Raw genomic sequence first — 8,600 nt, 5'->3', positions numbered from 1 at the left:
GTGTTTTCAACGCGGCAGTGTTTAACAATTTTTTCTCAAGAAAAATTGCTCCTTTCTTGAATAATGGTGCAGCGCGTTTAAAGGCCGAGCTAATTACACTAGAAAGCCCTTATCAACGTACGCTGGGATACCGCGATAAAATGGAATATTTCCGTTACCCGCTTGAATAGTATAATAATTATCTTAGCCAGGATGATAATTCGAGTCAAATTTCCCTTGGTTTAAGTAATACCTAACGTAGTCTGAAGTCATGATTCTCCTTTATCAATATCCTCTTTTCAAATGAACTATATGAACTTTACCACGTTCAAATTGAACTGGAACTCTCAGTTCGCTAGTTAGAGTTCTTATTTTGAAAAGAATTAATGTAATGAGGACGTATGAAGTCTTTATCTATAGTTCCCCCGTCTTTTCCTTGTACACTCACAATACGAAAAAGAAGCGCACTAACGTCACCTACGATGCGATTTACCACAATGTCGGAATAAACAAATAATGAATCCATTCCAACATTCAAATCGACTGTAAAATCTCCTAAATTATAATCAGTGATGCTGAAATTTTGAACCATTTCTTTTGTAAAACCAAGTGCAACCGCCAAGAACCCTGATATGTTAACTATATAGTCCTTCTTCAACGTGACTGAAAATATTCAAATATCATTGCTTCTTTATCAGCATAATGTTTCGACATAGATATAGCTTTTTCTGTTTCAGATTTTAAAAAATGTAGCAAAGCTGTAATTGAATCATAATTTGTTATCTATAATCTAATTTTCACCACAAATTGATTTTTTTAACAACGATATTACGTCATCGGTTTGGATATTGCTCCAAGTTCTAGAATAACTTATTTCAGCTAGTCCAACTTCGTAAGGCCCGTTTAAATTAACAGTTTCTGGCAAATACGATTATCGGGGAAATAGTCCATTAATAAATCGAAAGGCAAAGTAATGTAGAAACTCATGATATTATTTTACCACTATTTCTTTCACCCAACTATCGAAGGACGGTGGATAACCTTTCCAAGGCTCCAGTTTTTCAACTGAACCGTCAAATTTATGACTTTGTTTCAAAATTTACTGACCTTTGTATCTCTTCCTCTTAGAAAATACCTAACATGGGTTCGGAATTTAAATCCTCCAACTTATATACTTTCTTTCGACCAATTTGGTATATATCCTTTCTCGAACGTTCTCTTAATTTTGCTGATTCTAACAATATCTCCAATATCAAAACGATACGAAATAGGGGGGGGGGGTAAAATCAAAATCCCCGTACAAATTTTTCCAAATTTCTCCGGAATTCTCATGTGTAACATCAATTGGTTTACATTTTTTAGTTTTTAGCGCCATCTATTGATGGGCTAAAAACTTATGCATTTATACCGAAGATTTACTACCCCCACTTTTACCCCTTTCACCCCCTCTTTTCCCCCCATTTCCCCCTTTTTTAGTGCCTTTTCCCCCTATATAACCCCCTTTTTCCCCCATTTTAGCCTATGTTACGGCTGGTTGGGCGTCTTAACCCCGCCCTATCCCCGCCCATTTTCGCATTAATTTATTCAAATTTATTCACAATTCATAAATAATGCTCTAAAACGCTAACAGATGGACCTAAGGTAGCTAAGCTTTATATTATTTTATTTCGTAAATTTCCAAATCCCCGGTGGGACTCGAACGTACCAAAGTTAACGCTACGGTTCGGAAACCCGGCACGCTACAAATGCGCTACCGAATTCTTATATGGCTCATTGGCTTTGTAAGTTATAAGCTGGGATAGACAAATCCACCTCGAGTCTAGGCGCGTTTCGCGCTTAGAGAGAGAAATTAAATAATCGTCCAATACCACGTTAATATGACGTTAAGTCGGCCTCAAAGTCACGTCTGAAGCTTAGAGTTCTTTTCCTAAAACCTTATCAGTCTTGAATGTAGAGAGAAACGAGTTAGCCATATGCCTGATAAGCGCACAGAGGGCATAGCGGCCAAAATTGGAACTATCATAAGGATGAGCTTAGAGTAGTGGCACTCTATGTTAACTCCTTATAGGGCATAATAAGTCAAACCCTCGGATATGCCATTACTCCATTTTATACGGAAACAATTTTTTCCGCGATTCGCGGAGCCGTGCTAAGAGCGGAAAAACGTATTTTATAAATTTTACACCTGTAAAATCTTTTAAAAAAACACTTGGAACTTGTATTTCTACTTACTTTCGAGGAAATACTACCGTTTTCTGAATGAAAAAGTCTTTTTTTATACATTTATTAGTAATAAAAACATTTAAGGCAAGCTAAGCCTTGGTCATGGCCATAATGTAGATTTGCACATAGAGTGAAAGAGGGCAAGAGGCTGTACTTTTGTAACTTGGAAAATTTCTTTTTTAGGTTTTTCGAACATTTCTATGGCAAAATGAGGTAGGAGACTAATGAAATATTTAGTGGATAATTTTGGAGAGTCAGTTTAGGGATAATTTCATCCGTTACATTAATTTGATCTCCAAATAAGGATGGAATCGCGAACGGTTCTTGCTGACTACTTAGTCTCTTTCCAGTGGTGGGAAAGAAATCTGATTTTGTAAAATGTTTTGAACAAATCCGTAAACTGGAGATATCAGTGGACAGAGGTCCTACAGCTGTTGTTATAAATCCCTTAGAGGACCCCAAATGTGAACAATCGCTGGTAAATGTAAACACCCTGACCCTAAATTCTGAAGGAGGTAGTGACTGAACACTGGACCCAAATGAGAACAACAATGATAATCAAATGGGAGGAGTAAAAAAGGCCCTAGGAATGCCCACAGTACCTAGAAAATCTGGAAAAGTCCAAGAATTTAAAAATGGGCCGAAAAGGTCAGGGAAAAGTCAAGGGATTTTAAAATTTTCAGCTAAGTCAGGGAACCTAGTTTAATAAATATTATTCTGTAATTTAATTAAGATAAAGTTCTGTAGGTAAAGTTTAAAATGAACCTAATGAGTAAGTTACTGTAGTTTATTACTAGATTGATTTTATTCATAATAGGAATGCTATTTTATAAACAATGACAAGTTGGGAAAACCAAAATATTACCTCTCCGAGTCAAGAGGTCTACTACTACAAAGTTATTTACCTAGATATGGAATTATTTCTCTTTTTTGAAGTAAAAATTTACGAAATATTGAAGCAGTATTCCAAGTATAGCGAATATACAGTAAAGCAGACGACATTTTACTTCCAATATGGATAAATCTTGGACACATGGAAATCAGTTAATGGCAAAAAGAACAGGAAATGAAGTCTACGCTTCAGTTGTTTACCCTATATTCTGATAGCTACATTCACAACTGGTTAGCAGTGTAAACACTATCGTCTCGTCTCACCTCAACAATATTCTTAGTTTGCCAACATGAGTGTTAACGTTAAATAATACCAAAGCTAAATTGTAGCTAGACGCACTGATAGTCAATGCGCACCTTAAAGAGAATAAAACTCTGTAGCTTAGCCCTACTAATCTAATTGCCACCATGATCTCTTCTTCTATTATAAAATCTTAACCTAATTATTTAAGAGTGTATTTAACTTTCGGCTCACTCTGAACAGTTGATGTCTCTTCATTTCAGACACGAAAATCAAAACCCAAAGTTTACTTCATCTCAGGCCTCAATTATTTACTCTAAATTTCACTAAGCTTATTGCCGGAGTCTAGATCTTAGCTTTCTTCATGAAATTACTAAACCAAGGATTATTCTATATACAGATATAGTATAGCTTAAGTAATATATAAACAGCCATTTCAAATAATAATATTAAAAAAATCTTTGGAATATCAAAATGAAACAGAGCTTTAAAGCTACAAAAGCACTAAATGCATCATAATTACGAAAAATAATTCATCATATTCACTTTATGTTAAGGATAAAGGGAATATTATGGTTCTGTAGGATTTCTTTACACATCAAAACAAAACGAACTTCTAACGCAGCGCACTGCGGCACTAGTGTAATAACGGACGGACACACACAGACAATAACATAGACTGCTTTTTAACTCTTTCCGTATTAATTTTGAATTGAGAAACAAGATTATCTTAAATATTAAAATAAATATAATTAATATTTAATATTTTCTTCGTTAGTTATTCGCCTTATTGAACGTTACATCGCTTTAAAAAAGAACAATTAAACATTCTTGAGAGACTTGACTAATATTGGCGTTTGAAATGAAGCATACGCCGGTTGCTTCGCCTAACTAAAATAGGTAGTATATAAGGGTTTCGAATCGCAGCTATGGATAAGAACAGCGCAATTGCGTGAACCTTTGGTGGAAGCCCCACCTTAGGGAGGCCGGACGTTTCTCGTAACCCTGGCCGATCGCCGCGTATGTCTTAACCTTAAGGATGATGATGGAGTAGAAGCCAGTTGTGCAGACTGGTGTCCATGTGGGATGGACAAAAACAATGACCAGAAGATGGTGGTGTGAAGAAACCAGTGTGTACAGACTGGTGTCCATGTGGGATGGACAAAGACTAGAAGATGGTGGGGATTAGAAGCCACTGTTTACAGACTGGTGTTCCATGTGGGATGGACAAAGACCAGAAAATGGTGGTGTGTAGAAGCCAGTGTGTACAGACTGGTGTCCATGTGGGATGGACGAAGTCCAAAAGATATTGGTGATTAGAAGCCAGTAAGTACAGACTGGTGTCCGTGTGGGACGGACAAAGAACAGAAGATGGTGGTGTTAGACAGGTAATGGAAAATAGCTATGGTTAGACAGGTAATGGATAATAGCTATGGTAAGTGGAATACAATTTTCCAAATTTCCGAGATGCGGTCCGGAATTTGTGAAAACGTTTGCTCCGATTTGAAAACTGCGAACGCGGTCCCCTGGGGTGTAAGTCAATAACAACAGACAGACACACAGACAGACAGACACGTCGAAATTAGAACCTCTCCGTGACATACGTCACTCGGAGAGGTAAAAAAAAACCCCGAAATTCTAAATTAGCTGGGGTCATCTTATAATGAACATACTAATACTAATTCTTGTCACTAGAGGGCGGTAAAAACTTATATGACTGGGTCATCTTGTTATAACTATGGTAACTCTTGTTATAAGCGTCAACAAGATCCTTAAGAATCTTGATATAATTACGAGTGTTGTTTTCGGTAAAATAACGAAACATACGTTCTTTTAAAGTACAATTAAAACGCTTCACTACAGAAGCTTTGGTTTCAGAATTGGTAGTAAAATATTTTATTCAAAATTGATGTAAAATGTTTTGCACAACCGAAGAGAGAAATTCTTTCCCTTTATCGGATTGGATTGCGTTTAAATTTATGACTGAACACCCAAAAAACTATTTTAACTTATTCTTAGCTAAACACCAAGAATATAAAAAATATAATAATTTTAGATCTGGTTAACTTCCGTTTATTCGAACAGTGTTTAAGAAAAAACACGTTTTAGTTTACAAACCTCTGAATGAAGCCCGAAGGAATTGATTTTATATTGGCATTCAAAGTGGGGCGCAAGGTTAAATTTGGAACGGCCACAAATCAGCAGACCTAAGATACTTAAAGTCGGTTAATGAAACATTTTGCTTTCATATATGCTATTGGTTAACTAATGCAACGCTCTTGGGTCAACATGACAGTTAAGAGAAGGACAATGATCTGTTATTATTCAAGATAAAAGAAGTTTGCCGACGGTTTGGCAGTTAGACATTTCGAATCGGCACCGGACAGTTTCACTCGTTTCTTTCGTTATTGCTGTCACTTTCTCGTTTGAATACTTCGTGTTTGTAAGTGAAATACCGGAGTTGGAAATATGAAAATACAATATTTTTCACACGCGTTATCCCTATTCTTGAAGAAATGCACTTATAAGAAATTACCAACAACTGGAATCTTTAAATCACCACGAATAATCGAGCACTTTTAAACCTAGCACGCAGATAGAAAATTATCTTCGAAGTTGTGAACAAATCAAATTACAACACAACTTTTAAGTATAGTGCGAGGACAGAATTAACAACTTGAATAAAACCTTTACTTACGAATAGCAATAAGACTTTCAGTACAGTTCTATTATCCATGATTTAGGCTTTTGTATATTTGTAAAACGTCTCGAAATAAATACCATACAAGTAACATGTGACTCTGAATTTGCAAAGAAAAAATTCGAAGTTAAACAGTATTTACACTGATTCATTAGAAATTTCTTATGTATAAAGTATAGAGTAGTGTCAGTACTACGAACGTAAAAGTCATACCCTTCTATCTCTGAACTCAGTGTTACCCCAATACTAGACGCCTACAGTATCCCCTCTTACGAAATGTCAGCTTATGTGGCTTTGGTGTAAGATTATGTGAGTGTAAGAATAGAATATTTAAACAACGCCCAATATTTGTAAATACCTTCATAACGCTTGGATACATCATAAATATCATCTTTAAGAAAACTAGAAAGCGTAAAAAGTAAGTGAACCAATTGGATTGACTGTCCCAGATATTGAAACGTTTCAGATAAGAGGCTTGATTATAAAACAACAATTATTAAAAAAAAATGCTTATCTTCGTTTTTAACACCAAAATTTCATTTTCTCAAAATATTTTATCATATATTTTTGCATTATTTTCGAAAGGGCTCGTGTCGAAGGACTAATATTTAACAGACAAATGGGAGATCGTTTACATTTTCCGCTTGCATATCCATTGCAGTTCTTGGAAGAAATGCCAGCTGATTAGGGATATTTAAATGCGACTTGAGTTAACTTACGAAATAGATACTCAACCCGCCGTTTGTCTGTGCACTCTACTGAATTTCGTAATTAACATTCGCTCTAAAGTGAGTTCCTCGTAAAATGGAGTCAATGTTACTTTCTTAATTGTAAGAACCATAGAGACGATAGAGAGGGAAATAGGGGATTGATCCAGCTCATGCCCTGACCTACAAGATAGAACCATATGACGGTTCTCTAACGTAACGCTCCTATAAAATAATCATTGAGATCAACCGGTAGTAAAAATATTAGCGCCTTCTTTGGCAAAGTCTTAGGTTTCATGAATAATAATGGTATTGGTTTATTTTAGTCTAATGGCCCTATCTTAGCTCTAAAAACTTTTCATTCTATTTTAACATAGTTAAGCTCTTACTTTTAACACCAAAATTATATTGGAACTATTTGCATTCCTTTGCAACTTTCAAAGCATCTATATCGGAATGTAAAATATTAAATTGGCGAAAGTTTGAAAACTACTTTTAGATGCAAATCTGTTGTTTCTCCAAGTGAGAAGAGGGTACCGAGGGTAGTGTAAATGATTCACTAGAGTTTTTGCCGATCAACAAAACGGAGAGCAGTGATCAGAGAGGCACCGAATATTAGTACTTTTTAAAATGAATTAAAAATAGTTAAATAATTAAAACTAATAATTTATTTAGCCAAAACATAGAATGTTTTCCTTTAACAACATGGTGGAGTCAAAAGCCAGACCTCCGTATGTAGTATGAATAACTGGTCCTTATTTAATGTAATGAAGACAGATTTTGGTGAAAAATCGGGCTTCTGGATAAGAAGTTGTAGTTGTGGGTTTCACGTTCCAATGAGATCTGCGGAAGAGAGTATATGTTGCCCGAAGGTAGAACGACTGTAGGATTTTTAGGTCGAGGAATGCACATGACACAATAACTGATTACAAGTAATCGGGTTACATGATCATTATCAATTGGCCGCGCAACACTGAATGCCGGCTTCGTTATTTGAGTGTACATTTATACTTCCTCTTATCGATTGGTTGTCTTTTTATACACAGAAAATGGCTAGCACACTCCTAAAATACTCCCCTATTTTTTATAGTCCTAGTCTTTCAGCTGGTTTTTTTCCTCTGGTGCTCCTTCGTAAAAAGGGGCTTGTACGTTGGGTAGTGATTTGTGTGTCGTAAGTACTCGTTGGTGCTGAGCATATCCGTTAACCAGGCGTGGAAATAGTCATCGCTGGGGGTTCTTGTTTCTTGACGTCACTGCTGAAGGATTGGCCAATGGTGTAGATATCGTTTCCGGTTGCGTGTGCCCAAAAAGATTATTGTGTTGTTTGCTCTGCCCGATTGCGGTGACTTAGGAGTCTATTGCTATTTTTGAATTTGTCCCCGATTTGATTCCTATGTCGGCGTATCATTCCATTTGGCATTTAATTTCGAACTTAATTTTTTTTCGTCTTCGGGGTAGATTGTCTTCTATCCAACTCGGCCCCCTTCCGTTCTACCTTGCCATGACTTCTTGTATAGTTTTGGAAATCTCGTCCTTAGTCAAGTAATATGGCTTGTTTGTTGTTGGCAAGGACGAAATCCAGTTTCGTCAAGATGGTCCTGTTTAGGATGTATTCTGCCGGGGATAAGCCTCCTTCAACGGGCGATCGTATATGGTTTAAAAGAAATCGGGCTAGTCTCTATCGAAGAGATCCTTCATTATATTTCACCAGAGTACTTCCAATCAATTCCGTTTCTTCCGAAGAACCGCCAGCTATTCTCTGTATTACCGTCTTGACTGTCCTCACATACCTTTCTGCCAATCTGTTAGATGCACTCAATGAGCGTGGTTTAAGCATTCAAAAAGATTGGCGACCGTT

The sequence above is a fragment of the Phalangium opilio genome, unplaced genomic scaffold, assembly GCF_054372755.1.
Source record: "Phalangium opilio isolate 3A_F unplaced genomic scaffold, DU_Popi_V2 ptg000098l_1, whole genome shotgun sequence".
Taxonomy (NCBI): domain Eukaryota; kingdom Metazoa; phylum Arthropoda; class Arachnida; order Opiliones; family Phalangiidae; genus Phalangium; species Phalangium opilio.
The sequence above is the reverse complement of the archived record's forward strand: the minus strand, read 5'-3'. Positions refer to the sequence as shown.